A 15,090-nucleotide genomic window follows, 5' to 3' on the forward strand; every position below is an offset into this window, starting at 1 on the left:
CAGTCTGCAGGTGCACAGCAGTAAACAATCAGTAAAACAGAGTGAGCTTCCTTTCATTCCATTCAAAACCTTGTGTACCTGAAAGATCGTCTGATCTTTTGTCCCTAGCTGTATCACCTGGTTTAAAACATTAAGAGGACAGTATTCCTTCTGAGGTGTGGAGAGCTTGTATTTTCCACATGTCTGAAACCAACTTGCCACTACCTGGTGCCTGAAACCTGAAAATCTGTGTCAATATATCCTAGATTTGGCACCCAGATTATGAGGCACTCAAGTTAAATGGCACCCAACTTGAATCTGACATTTAAGTGCCAAGTTAAATGGCTTTCTGACAATTGGTCTAATTGCCCAAAAAGAAATAGACTATCACAAAGCTTGATCTTTTATCCTTACAAAGTTGTGTCAGGGTGCTGGTATATAGCTGATGTATTGGTGTAAAACATTATCCCTATTGCTGTGGAATAGTTTGGCAAAATTGTCTATTACAAAATTAAATAGCTGAGCTTTGTGTGTTTGTTTGTTGTCTGGTGGTTTGCTTGATCCAGCTTGAAGCAGAATAGTATTTCTTCCTGCTTTGGACAGAACTTGGGGGAAAAGTTGACAGAGCCTGAATCTGTGTCTGCATTGACAAGATCTGGTTTGAGCTAGAGATACTTTTTCATCCTGGAGCTCTCTGTCACTGTTCATGGCACATGTTTCATTCCAATAAGGCTTACTTCTAATGTTCATTTACAAGAAAATTTCACTGTGACTGTCTTCAAAGGTGTGTGAAGAGGGATAGGAAATGCTGTTATTTTACCTCAGGGAACTCTGAAGACCACCAAGCAGGCAAGTAAGACAAGACATGGCAGGAGAAGCAGAACAAGTTTTTGATAACTTCTGCATGTGTGACCAAGGACTGGATCTGTTCACCACCTCTGCACAACTTGAAATCCATCCCAACCTCTGGAGATCCAGAGCATCAAATAAACTGAAGGTATGTTGCAGACCCAAGTCTGCTTGTTTAGGCAGTCTGGATGGATCAGAGGCAGGTCCAGGATCCACCACAGGTCTCCCAGAAGGCGTGGTAATCCTTTCCAGATGTAAGTTGCTTTCTTGGACTCAGGGGATGCTGCCATCTTTTAAGTGTTTCTACTCAGGCTGTGAGTTGTGGGTGCGTGACTTGGAAAGTTTTGGGTCAAACAAAGCCTGAAATGTCCAAAGCAAGAAGTCCACATGCTCCTCAGTCATGAGGAGCAAAAACTTCATGTCTGTACTTGAATCTGTTCCCATGTCCGCTTACCAGCATGTGATGGCCTTTCATCAGCATTCCCTTATGATTTCTCCTTCAGTATGAGCTAAAACAGGGCTGTTGGCACTCAGGGCCATGAATGCAATTCCTTTCAAGGCCCTCTACTGCTAAACCTGCTCAATAGCTCTCAAGAGGAGTGTGAAGACTGTTTTTACAGCTGAATATGATGCACAGGTTGAAATGTGGGCCTTTCATCTTAGAGGTTCCCTACCACACATTTTTGTTATGAAGAACAAGGTCAAGTCTTCAAAAGTTCAGTGCTACATAGCTAAAAGTTTGCATAAGGCCTTAGAAAAACAAAGGAATCTACATTATTATAAAAACAAACCCCGTATTATTATACAGTGGGCTAAAGTAAATATGTTGCAGTCTAACACCTGACTTGGAAAGTCCTTTTCACAGCTTCTCTTTTCTCAAAGCCCAAAGTCCAGGAATATGAAAATTTTTTGAAGAAACTGAACAACTCTAACCATGGTGGACAACTTAATGAAGATGAGCTGACTGTTTAGAATAGTTCCTGTGTTGCAGGAGTATTTGCTTCTCTGTTTTCTGTCTCCTTCAAGCAAACTGTCTGTGAGGAGCTGGGGCAGTCCTGTCAGGGAGTGATCAATATGCTGCCACATACCATCTGCAGTTCTGGAATTTGCTTCTCCCACCCACATCACGGTGGTTTCACAATGTGCTTTCTTGTACTGTAGCAGGGACAGCCTCCTCAGGACATGTTTTTCTTAGTCACATGGATTTGTCAGCCTTTTTTCCTAATCAAATGAGCTTTTCATTGTGTAGTCAGCATTGGATAAGCACAAGGGCTTGCAGATCACTCTTCAAGGAGACTTTCGGTGTGTTTAATTTACTGCTCATGATTTCTTTCCTTGAAGCATATCTTACTTCCCCACATAGACTGAGCAGCAGTTCCCTGGCACCTGTCTTGGGTGAAAATGACAGTGTGATCCTTTATCAGCAGTGAGCTGTATTTCATATGAATATTTGTGCTGCAAAACCACTCTGTCAAAGAACTGTGCAGGGGTGGATAGACTGGGAAAATCTGTGGGACAGCATAAGGAATGAGCATGTGGGCAGTGTGGCCCACTTATTTGTTTTAGAGACCTGACAGGATCTGGTCCTGTCAGACAGAGCCTGAGCTTACATGCACCAGGGGAGCTCTGCTACATTCAGTGGCACTACAGCAGTTTATGAATCATGGCTTGTTTTTATTTTGTAGTATCCTGCTCCCTGGTGACCACCCTGACTTGTCAATCCTCTTCCTGAGGGTGCATTTCTGTTCAATGTCAAATTATCAAGATTAAAAAAACCCTGCCAGTAAGGCTTTGGCTTTTGTTGCTGCTGGTAGTTAACAAACAACGGTATGTGGCTGCACCATCCTCAGGGGCTTCATCACGTTAATGGTTAGTTGTATCACAGAGACCCACTGGATGGAGAATATTCCTGCTTGAAACATTGCTCTCTCCTCTATAGGAGAGGATCTGTCTTGTAAGGCTGCTCAGATTCTTCAAAAGACCTTTAATTTTGGGCGGAGTATAAAACAGCACGTCTACTTTGTTGATGTTGTGTCAGGACAGTTCCCATGTCCTGGGGACTGCCAAACTTGTGGCATCACTGTGGGCAGCTTCAGTCTGTGAGTGACCGTCTTGCTGCTGGTATTGTGACCCACTGCTGCTGAGCCTGACCTCTCCAGAGTGGGAGCATGAAGTGCAGCACAGTCTGCTTGCTGGGCTGCCTGAGGAAGCTTGTTCAAAGCTGGAGGCATTCAATTCTACGCTGTGCTCTATAGTCTGGGCATGTGCTAAAGCTAGAGGAATACTCAGAAGAGGGAACCCGAGGTAACGAGAAGACAATACTGGTCAGATACACTGTTTTTAACCAAAAAATAAAATGTAAGCATTTTGTGGCCCTCTTGAATCACATTTTCTTCTTAGCTCTATTGAATTGGGTTCTTCCAAATACAACAAAGTATTTTCAGAAATATCTTTTTCCACTAATGTTTCCCATCAGACTGCTGCAAGCATTCAAAGAGTGAGTGTGTAAGTATAGGAGACAAATGACAATGCCAAACAATGCTGAATTGCTGGAGATTAAAAAGAGAATGGTTTTGACAGCCAGTTGAAATCTAAGTGCTATCTTTTTGGTATGCTACTTCCCCACTTATTCTCTCTTCCCTAGTGTTTAACATGCCTTTATTGGTTGCTGTGGCAGATTTGTACTGCAAACAGAATCTGAAGGTTACTTTTTTGGTCCATAATCACTGGCTATATATATTTAATATCTATCTTACATATTTCACAATTCAGTGTGTGGGAAAATCATGTCCTAGTACAGTATAATAGCATTTCACCTTATATATATGAGTTTTAAATAATATATTTCAACATCAGGGTAAATTCTTCACTGAGAAATGCAGAAAGTCCCTGTTATTGCTTCATGACCAGCATGCCTGAATCTAGAGATAAAATCAGCTTCACAATTGTTATAAGTTCCCTCTGAGCATGCAGTCAGGTAAGCCATTTCTGCCCTTTTGAAGTGGGAGTACTTCAAGTCTTATCTGTGGAAAGTCTCTTTCATATTTACCTGGCAGCTGCAGATCTCTTCTGGCTTGGACTTCTCAGATTCCCATCTCCAGGGAGGACCATAAGGTCCCATGTGTCCCCCTGAATCCATGTCCTAGTCCCACATGGGGCTGTTTCCCTCTGCATTTTGGACCACTTGTGCATTGAAAAGCTCATTTTCCAACTGTGCACACATCTCTAGGACTTTTGCTTATTAGCTAAGGCTGTTAGTAAAAAGGGGAGAATTTATGAACCTGATAGAATCTGACAATGTGTGTATCTTTCACACAGTTAATTTCTTTTCAAGCAAACAATTCCTATAAATAACTGTTAATTTGCAATTTTTGGCATATTTCCCTCCTCCTTTTTCCTTTCTTATGCTGTTGCCAGATCTTCTTGTGTCATCCTGAACTTTGGCATCAAAGGCCATTTCCATACTCTGTGATTTTATATAAAACATAAAAATATAAAATAATATAAACATAATAATATTGACAACACTAATATTATATAAAATATAATAAAATAAATTATATATCATATATAATTAATATATATAATTTTTATATATATATAAAAATATATATAAATATATATAAACCATAGTCCATGGTTTTATAACCATATGAAACATCACATCCATACCATAAAGAGTGGCAGGCTCCTATTTCTGTCTTTAGTCTCCAAACTGAATTTGCAGCCCAGGTCCAGAGGACATGTAAAACTACATCTGTGTCATTCCCTCTCCGACAGGAGATTGCTGTTGCCTGTAAGATTGGAGGGCTACAGGTGCATTTCCTTCATCACAGGTTTGTACTGCTACTTCTCTTGATTTTGCCAGAATTTTCTACACCACTGCAAGTAACTTTATCAAACAGAAGTGAAATCTCACTAGAATGTGGGATCAGGCTTGTTTTTCCATTGCACTCCAATCTTTTTAGTCATAAACTCCTGGCCTAGTTTGCCATAATTCTGCCTGAAACTGATGTCAGCTATAGTTAAATGAATTACCTCAATTTTTGCTTTAGTGAAAAATAAAACACTGACATGCGTCAGAAATTTTTAGAAGCATGAAAATTTCTCAACAGCTAACACATCATCCATCACTTTTGGCATTCTTTGGTATGAATTGTCTTGATCTACTCATCCATTTCTCTCCAATTAAAATTCTATGATATGCTTCCTACTTGGTTGCAAATTAACTGGAAGTATTTCATCATCATCAGTCATGTTGTTCTTGATTTTCCTCAAATTAGCTATTTGAAAACAGAAGTGTGAACACTACTGACTGGGACTTTCTCTGATTTCCTTTGATATGGTCATGATTCCTGCTTATGAAGCAAGGGTAAGTTGTAGAGGGGGAGATGACCTGTTCATCTGTATGTTGTACCCAGGAAATTATTACTCTCTGGATTTGGTACTCATTATATCCACATTGCTATAATAAGGTCGATAGATATCTGTATTCAGGCTAGAAAGTTGTCATCTAAGGTTTTGGAAAAGTAGACTTACATTTCTCTAATGGCTGCATGCTATTCACACACTGAATTTTGAGATTCATTTTACCACAGGCTGACACATTAGGGCTGACTTCTTGTTTTGGCTTGTCTTGGCACACAGGACCCTGCCCGAGCCCTGTACGTCAGGGTGTTGTTAAACACTCATGGTTTGAGACTTGTCTGAGCTGGATCTGTGTGTGTTTTAGAGTGCTAAGAACAACCAGTATTGGTAAAAGTAAGGAATATGGTACTATATCAGGTGATGTTTCTCAGATGATATTCAGCTCTTCATTTTGCCCCTCATCTCCCAGTGTCTTTTTCTCAGACTCTGAGCTTCCCTTATAGACATTCCCTCAGCTTTTTTCTACTCCATCAGTTTCATGCAGTGCTGGGCATTGCAGAGTGGGGTCATGGAGCTCACCTCTGCTGGGAGCAGTTGCTGCCCCAGTCCTTGTGAGTGCCTTAACTCTTAGGAAATGCTGCCCAGCAGCCCAGAGTGACAGGTAGGCTGCAGTGGGCAACCTGGACATTTAACACCAGGAATCAAGTGACATCTGCAACTGGCAAATGTAAAACATGTTGGTGTTCATTCCTCAGCTATAAATAATAAAAAATTCCTTCAAAAACTGAGTATATCCTCTCTGTCATTGTTCTTTATTTCCGCTGCAAATAACTTGCAACAATAAAAATGAAGGGATGCCAGATTTGTGTGGCACTTCAGTGTAAATACTTTACTTGCAATGAAGTTCAGTTGAAAAGCCTGACCCTCCTCCCAACAGTTTTGCAGGGCAGATGGGTTACTGCTGTCCCTCAGCATGGAGCCATCCTTAAGGTGTGATGCTCCTTTTTTCTCATGAATCTGAAAGAAAGGGATGAAAAACTTTATGTCTCCCTCCTGTCTTGCAGAAACTTTCCCTGCTCTCTTCTCTGGGTGGAGTCCCTTAAGGCCTTATACATAATGATCCATTCACTGTTGCTGGCTAAAATCCTCCTCTCCAAAGCCGTTCAGTCATTGCTGATTTTCCTTACAGTTCTGTCCTCAGGTTCCTCAGACTTTTCTTCCTTTCTCACTAACAAGCATTCATTATTTCTCCCTTAAGCTTCCCAGTATCCCACGGTGGATTTTTGCAACTTTTAATTTCCCAGGAGGGATATGAAAGGTCTACAAGTAAAACGCTTTGCTTGCTCTTATCTGGGAGATTACAGAAGGGAATCGGATAAAAGCGGGGGTTGAATACTCAATGCTTTGCCATTGTCAGCAGCAATGCACTTTTGGTAGAAAATGCCATTATCCTTATACAGCAGGGTTTTAAAAACTTTTAAAAGGCATAAAAAATTGAGGAATCAAATTCTTCAGGCATTACTCTCTGCTGCCCTGAAGTTCCTCTTCATTGCACCGGAGGCAGAGGAAGAAAATAGAGTGACTGGATCCCTCCAGTTCCATAAAATATTCAACAAAGTCCTTATTGCATACCTGTTTCCCCCTCATTGAGAGTGTGGGAGGGGGATGTGGAGGACACGACTCCCCATCAGCAGCATAATGAGGTGAACAGGCTGGTTTGGGCTGCTGCTGTTCCAGTGCTGTGTGGCAGGAAGCTGGGATTCACACTGATGTCTCAGTTCCTCTGGCCTTTTTAAAATTGATAATTGTGAATATCATCCACACTAATTATTTTTGAGAAGTTGCAACGATCATCCTTGTAAGAATGTTGGACTGTGTTCACAATTAAGGGCTGCCTAGAGGATAAAGACGGCTTTTTTTTCAACAACACTGATTGATCTCTGACAAACCACTTTTTTCCTTTTTTCTCTTGATGTTCCCTTATGCTATGACATGAATAAATTACACAGTGGGAAGTAAATGAGAAGATTTCATACTGATAACCATGTCTGTGCTTTAGTTTTCCTTGTTTTACTTCACCATATTCCCTGCTCTAAATGAATATGTGCAGTTACACATCTCTGTTCGCTCACAGTATAAAATGGCCCTTCTTTTCCAGATAAAATTTTTTAGTCCCATAAAGCTTCATTCTTCCTTTTGGAAAGGCATTGAGAAATGCAGAATTATGCTTAGAAATCTAGAGATGATAGATGAAATAATGTTAAATATCTGTCTCAAGTACCTGTGCTTGTACCCGGAGCTAGAAAAGTTAGAACTTAACCTCAGAATTTCACTGCCTTTTCCCTTTTACATACTTTCCCACTTTCCTCTATTAACTATTATTGATTTCAGGTTGCATTTCATAATAACTGTTATGCCAGGGGCTGAACTGGGTGACTGTGGAAACCAGCTCTATGCTCTTGCTGGTAAAAAGAATGTGCTAGTTGCAGGCCAGCTTGCTTGAATTGCTGTGATGATCCTGCACATCCTCCTCACGAGGCTGTGCTCAGTGATGGACTGACTCTGTGCCTGGTGGGCTCTTGCTGCCACCACACAGCCACAGCTGAGCTTTGCTGGTTTTTTCCAGTTGGTGAGGGAAGGAGAAGCCAGACCACTTTGGGTGACTCAGAGGAAGGAGGGTATTGCTATTTGAGAGACAAGTATATTAGTATAAGGTGTAGTCTGAAGCCTTGTGGCATTTTTCATTTTATTTCTGCTTGTGTTAGGTGGGAAGACTCAGATAGATGCCTGTAACACGCATGCCAAGGACTCTGGTTACCCTGGTCCTGTTTTTAGCCTGACAATGAACCTGAGCCTGAAAATGGTCCTGTTACCCCTCTGTGATGATGTACAAAGCATGATATAGTGTCTTCAGCAGGGAACGGGGACTAATGACTACAAAGGCAATGACAAGCTTTTATTCACTCATATTTGCAAATGGCTTTGCTTATTTCTCAAGGAAAAATTAATGACATAAAGCTAAATACTGTTAATAGTCAAAACAGGCACTCACCTTTGTAACCCAATTAATAAACACATTTTTTAGTTTAATTACCATATACTGCATGTTAGAGGCATATAGGTCTTACTGATAGCTTAATCAGGTTACCCCCTAAACAACCTCCTGTGACCATAGTTAATTGCTTAAAAATTTAAAACTTGCAAAATCAGCTTTTGGGATTAAAAGACAAAACTGTCAGTCATGTCTCTGAGGACTGCCTTTTTTCCTGTAACTGTGGCTTGAAGGATTTCAAAAGCTTCTTTTCTTACTTAGCTTGATTAGGTGAACCTAATGGTCATTTTGATTTTTGGTCTTATTCTTGATTATTTCTAAACTTCCAGACACTTCCAGGAAAACAAGTTTCCTTGAAACAATGTGCCTCAGCAACAGTATTTTATCATAGTAAACCATAGAAAGCTTGTGGGTTTGAAGCAGAAGTGATCTTCTTTTCAGTCCTCTTACAGCCAAACATTACACATAAAAAATTGAATCTGTGGAATATCAATTGTTCCTGTGGGACTGGAAATTTTAACTAAAGGAAAAACATGTCTATAATACCTGCTCAATCGTAATACAGTTCAGTGACCCACTTATGATCAGGTTAATTATCCTTATGCTTCCTTATCTCTTTCAAGGACAATCTTGTGTGAAAGTCAGCCCTGCACTGGAAGCTGGCAGCTTTTTCACTCCTGGGAGGGGGAACCAGGCTCTAACAAGCACTGCCTGCCAGCTGCAAGCCAGAGGCACAGCATCCCATACGGCATCACCTACAGAAATTCATATCCACACACACGTATGCATACAAATATGTATATAAATATATGTATGTATCTCATAGGATTCCTTTTGTAAGGCTCCTTCTCTGAGGCTGTGCCTTTTGATAGAAATTCAGCTCCTCTCTGTTTGGTTGCAGGCGTTCCAATCCATGTCACCAGAGCAGAGTGATGCTGTGGGTGACATTGCTGTGTGAGCATCATTTTGCTTTCTCCACCCCTCCAGCACGCCTCTGATGTGATACACTTGTCAGGCAAGGAAGGTGTAATGCTCTGGAAGATCCCTGCAATCACAAGCCTGATATATAGAGGCATCCCACTGAGAAACTAAAATATCTCTGTTACCTCATTGCTGGGGATTGCACTTGCAATAATAACTTCAAAATGAGAATCAGAAGCAGCCCAGTGAGTGGATTTCTCCTGACAGCATGCACTCAGGAAGTGGCAGTGGTAGGGAAATTCTGCAGATTTGCACTTTATTGTGCACCTCTGTCTCACAAGCTCACTAAGAAAGCTCTTCAGTGACATAGTTTTAAAGACTTTCTCTTGTCTGCATTATCACAGATCTGCTGCTTATATCAGTAGGTATTTGAAAATCCCATAATTTGTCATAGCTGGCATTCACCATACAATGTTGTAGTAGAGCCATAAGAAAATCAGCATCTGGACTTACTGTCTTCTCCTCTCATGAGGCATATGCTCATTTTCTAAGGGTCTCTGACATAGTGTTAGTGGCTTATGCCCCCATCATGCCAGAGGCTAAAGATTGATCACCCCTAGTGCAGAGGCTGAACACTGAGAGCTGCAGAGTTTTTCTTATGCCAGATGACTTTATGAGAAGTTGTAGTGAGATGGCAGCACCTAGGAGAAGACTCAGGCATTTCACAGTTATTTTACAGGTATATTTTGACAACTGAAGAAGCCCTGGATATACTCTGGCTCCCTTCTGCCATGCAGAGGGACTCTGAGGTGTCAGGGAGAGGGGTCACAACCATGTATCCTTTTAGCATTGAGCTAGGACACAACTGGGGGAGCACATGGTCCCATCCTGGGAAGTGCTCATTCATCCCACCTCTTATATAGATTGGCCTTAAAAACTTTTGTCTGAGCGATATTATTTACTTCCATATTAATGATAAATCATACCTAGAATACTGTTCTGATATAGGTTACATTAGAATGTGTGCAAACACTCTGCCATTCATTCATTGGTCTGGCTATCAGGCCTGGGTGTAAGCAAAATGGAAGAGCTTCCACTGTAACTCAGACAAAGCAGCAGCCAAGACTCATCTGTGTACAGTTTAATGCTGTGGCAGAAGATTGTGTTGTAGATGTAGTTTTAGGAAGGTTATCTGCAGTCCTATGAACACTGCTGGCAGTTGGAAACTAAAATTCAATTCTGCCCCCAGAATCTGGGAAGTTCTCAAAGTTTTCAACATCTGATTCATATTTTGGTTAACCATCTATTTTTGGATATGTCTCTTTTCTCTTGAAATTATGTGGATCAAATATTTTTTTCTCATTATTGGGAATACTCTCTCATCAAAACTAACTCTTTCATAATTTCCTGGTAGCTCTGAGAACTACCAGTGTGGTGGGAAAAGCAAAAGTCAGGATAGTTATGATGTTCTTCAGAGAATGTGCCCTTCTTAGGCAAGGAGTGCTGTATGGGTGGTAAGACACTTTTTGCTATTGTATGTGGGGTAGTCATGTCACTCTCATACTCCCATGAAAATAGGGGGGCTCAGCAAGATCCTCAGAGGACAGCTGCTGTGAAAATTACCACTGTATGGAAATAGAATCAACTGGACTTTGAGCCCTGCTTCACACTGTCCTGTGTCTGGCACATTGTGTAAGTACATGAGAGGCTTTTTGTCCGTCAAGAACTGTAGTCATTAACCAAGGGATGGGCAATTATGGTAAGCAACATAGTAATCTTAAATTCCAGAGATGACTGCATAGGACACTAGAGAAACAGTGGATTATTCAGTTGTTGCCTAACAGGAAACAGGCCACTGAGAAATCAGGTAGCAGTGAACAAACACAAAAAGGATCCTTTATGTAAAACCAGCTGTTATGTTTCATGCAAACCTAGGCAACAGTGGCCCTCTTACCCATGTTTTTCATAGCTGCTCTTGGTTTCATGTATTCCACTGACTGCACACAGTGGAATTTATGGTTTCCCTTAGGCATACATGTCTGCTTTCCATCACTAGAAACTCTTTGTTTTTAAAAGAAGAGAGCAGAAGCTGTTCTGATTTTTCCTTTGAATTAACACGCTTTCATGAAAACTGCTTTATAATAGCCCAGATATCAAGTTAGAAGTGGATGCCTCTGCAAAGTGCTTTTATAAAGTGCTTATACCAGTGCAGCTCTCTGCTAGGAAGGCAGACTTCCAAGGAGAACTGTAACACAGGAGGATCGGAGCAAAAAACGGTAATGTAAATTTTTCTTAATTGAATTCAGTTTCTCAAGGCACTGCAATCATTTGTTATTTATGAAAGGATGAAATGCACTTCTATGCTATTTGCATATACATTTTCCCATCCTTTCTTTTAGGATAGGAGAATATACATAATCTCTCTCCTTTATTAAGGGCTGACATCTGCTACAATGTCACCTAGACCCACTAAGCAGGCTCAAAACTGGCATCAGGGAATGACGGTGCTGGCAGCAACTGCTGAGCGTGAGGGTAAGATGTAAAGCTGGCTCAGAATGAAGAGGCTGTGATGTGTGAGGGGGGTCACAGGACTCAAGCAAGGAAACATCTGGACCTAGCTTAATGGAACACCACAATTACTCAGCACAATTTAAATGAACCATTGTCATGGGGTAGCTTTACCTTTAAAGCAAAGCTGAGGAAAGAGGGGAAGTTAGAAGTGCTGATGGCTGATGGGGGTTCTTCCTCCTGACCAATTATCAGTCATTTCCAAGAATTGACAGCAGTTTAGGCCATTGAAAAGTGGGATCAACTTGTGAACCCTACCTTAAAGTGTAAAACCAGAGCTCTCTGAGTTCTCTTTGTTTCCTGGCGGTGAAAGGTAGCAGAGCTCCGGCCTCTCGCTCTGTGCCCGGCCATGCGGCCGGGCGGGGGCCGGGCTGGGCCTGCTGCATCTCCCGGCTGGGAGATGGGACCTGCGGGGGGCTTGTCCCGAGCCCTGTCCGGGCCGGGCCGGTTCCTGGCTTGGCTGCAGGTTTTGCCGTGATGGAATTCACCAGAAACTGCCGAGTGAAGAAGGAGAGGGGCTCTGAGCCTGCAGCAAGCAGAGACGGTGACCACACTTTCCAGAGCAGCCATGAGGAACTCTCCATCACAGACAGCTCCAGTTCCTGCACCAGCCGAGGCCACAGAACTACCTACAACAGCCTGGGCAAGATTTTAACTCTTTCATTACCCAGATGAGACTTGCGGATTAACTTTTTTATCCAGAGAGAGAAAAGGAGAATGATCAACATGAAAAGAGACTTTATAAACTACCAGTGACAAGAAAGAAAAGAAACTTCAAGAAAGGTAGAGAATTAAGAAGATGCTTTAATTTAGCTGAAATGTCTTTCTGTTAAACTATGGAGATGGACAATGAAGTCCTGGAAAAAACTCCTTTAATTCATGATAAGTATCCAGGGAGGAATAAAGTATTCAAAGTGTAAACTTGAGTGATTATGGTATAGTGAAGTGCTGGGAGATTTGAAGCCTTGAAAGGCAATGAGAAAACTGTTGTCTAGTGAAGCTCACAGAAACAGATGAAGAAGACTTTTTTTTTTACCTTTGAATACTCATCCTTAAAAATGCTATCCCTCGACTCATGACCCATACACATCTCAGAGTGATGTGAAAATGGGAGGGGTGGGCTCTGATAACAGCAGCTCTGAGCAGCTGATATCAGAGCAATGGAAAACTATAACAAAAAATAGTTTTCGTGTGAGAAACTCCATAAATTAACAGGAAGAAACTTCTGTTTCACTACAAAGACAGGTGAAAAGACTGTAGCAAGAACTGGGACTGTTTTAACCACCAAAGTTCCAAAGTTTTTGTCTCTGTTGTCATGTGAACGAGAGAATAGTAAATAGATAAGGGATGAAAAGGTTTTTCTAGAAGTTTATTCTGGTGTTCTTATTCTTGTTGTTTGTCAATAAACTTTCTTTATTCCTTTTAAGTTTTATGCCTGTTTTGCCCTTATTCTAATCCATATCTCACAGCAAGAAATAAGTAATTTTCTTAGTTATTGGTTTTAAACCACGACAACCATTAAAGCCAGTACTGAAGTGAAAGGTAAAGGAGCTCTGTGGAAAAATGAAGCTTTCGTGCCACTACTCTGGTTGGTCTCCAATAATGCTGATTAGTTCATTAGAGGAGTTTGTCAGTCAGTTTGTTGTGCTGCCTGTCAGCCCTGTGAAGTGGCTTGAGGGGCTGTGGGGGAATGGACAGGTGAGGCAGCGTGGAGCTCTCTAATCTGCTGTTCAAGAAGTGAGATTAGTGGCTGCAGTGTAGGCACAGCATTGTTTAATTGGCAAAGGTAGGAGATGTTCACAAATGCTCTGGAAAACCAGCCATCAGCAGGTATAGAAAATTATATCCATTCACTATACTTCAGTGAAAACCTTGCCTCCTCAGTTTAAAGTTTAAACTTCCCTGCACCAAATTGCCAAAGTGGTATTTTCAGTCTGTAATTTACAGCCCGGCAGAAGACATCAGAAGAATTTTAGGGCAAGTGAATGTTATGCCAGCAGAAGTAATCTTGCTTTTTTACTTTTTTTTTTTTTAGAGAAAGGGTTGCATCTTAACAGGATGAATAATATAATGAATCTCTTGGCTTGTTACCAATCAGAACAGTGAAATTTCATAATCTATCACTATTTTGGAAGGTGAATGACAGCACCAGATGTACAACACTGGTGACTCAGATTGTAGGAAAGTAATTAATGATGTTAGCTGAACAATTAAAAACCTGGTGTTAAGAGATGCTCAAAAGACAATCGCACAATTCTTCACAACAGAGGCTCAAAGAATTTCAATAGCTATTGACAGATGAACTCTGCTCCACAGGCCTCTTGAAAATCTCTCTAACAAATGGTGGGCCCCATAGCAAAACTTTTAGGAAATACAAGACTATGTTAGACAGATAACATTGTCCAAGACTTTGGCTCAATTACAAGTACTGGAGCATTACAAATAATACCCAGAGGTCAGGTTCATTCCTTTCTTCATGAAGTATGTAGCTCAGGAAGTTCAGGAGTACGAAACTAAAGGATTCTATTGATAGACCTGACTGAATAGAACCTACAGTTACTGTGAATTTAGTCCTTTAATGCAGTCAAGCACTGGTTATTGATCAGTTAACACTACCATATATTTGCCCCTTATAATTACCCTCTAGCTACTTCCCTGAGCTATAACTATCAACTTTGTACTGTCAGAAGAGAATCAAGAGAGACAACCCAGAAATTCTGTTTGAAAATAATCCTATGCCACTGCATAGGACCAGCAGCAGAAAAAGTTTGGGCCCAGCTTCAGAAGGGGTGTCTACAGCCTCCTGTGTCCAAGAAGTACATCCTCAAAGTCAGTGCCATTGGCCACCAAGACAAGAAGATGCACTTAAAGAGCTGAACCTTTAGGTGAGGCAAGTAATGCTGTCAAAGTGTAGGTACAGTTATGTCAGAAACCTTTCCACTGAAGACATTAGAATTTAGATACATCTGAAATTAAAAATGCTAATTAAATCTCTGGAAATTAAAGTTTTTGGCAACTTCTCAGCTTTGCATCTCTATGAAAAAGAAGCCAGTCTTGGTATTAGGAAGCTGATTATTTTAAAGGACTTTCAGTTGAATGAAGCTTTTATGGACTGGGCTATTCTGTGTAGCCAGGAGCAGAGCTGGATACACAGTGCTGTATTCCCAGAGCTGGGTTGAGCCTTAGCACAGATAAAAGATTGATGTAAGTCCTCAGATGAATGAAAGCATGCAGACCTCTCTGAATTAAAAAAAAAAAAAAAAAAAGGAAAAAAAAAAGAAAGAAAGGAAAAAAGGAAAAAAGAAAAAAAGAAAAATTTGGGTCAATGAAAAACACTTATCTAGGCTAGGAGA

At 41.0% G+C, this 15,090-nt stretch overlaps 1 long non-coding RNA gene across 1 annotated transcript in view; it reads left to right on the forward strand.

Moving 5' to 3' along the window:
• The first annotated feature begins 4,421 nt into the window (after positions 1–4,421).
• LOC107202040 overlaps positions 4,422–15,090 on the forward strand; it is a 55,024-nt gene continuing 44,355 nt past the window's right edge. The window contains exon 1 of the long non-coding RNA XR_004496409.1: positions 4,422–11,445. This is a non-coding gene — a long non-coding RNA (uncharacterized LOC107202040). The remainder of the gene's footprint in view (positions 11,446–15,090) is intronic.

This window comes from Parus major, chromosome 3 (assembly GCF_001522545.3).
Source record: "Parus major isolate Abel chromosome 3, Parus_major1.1, whole genome shotgun sequence".
Taxonomy (NCBI): domain Eukaryota; kingdom Metazoa; phylum Chordata; class Aves; order Passeriformes; family Paridae; genus Parus; species Parus major.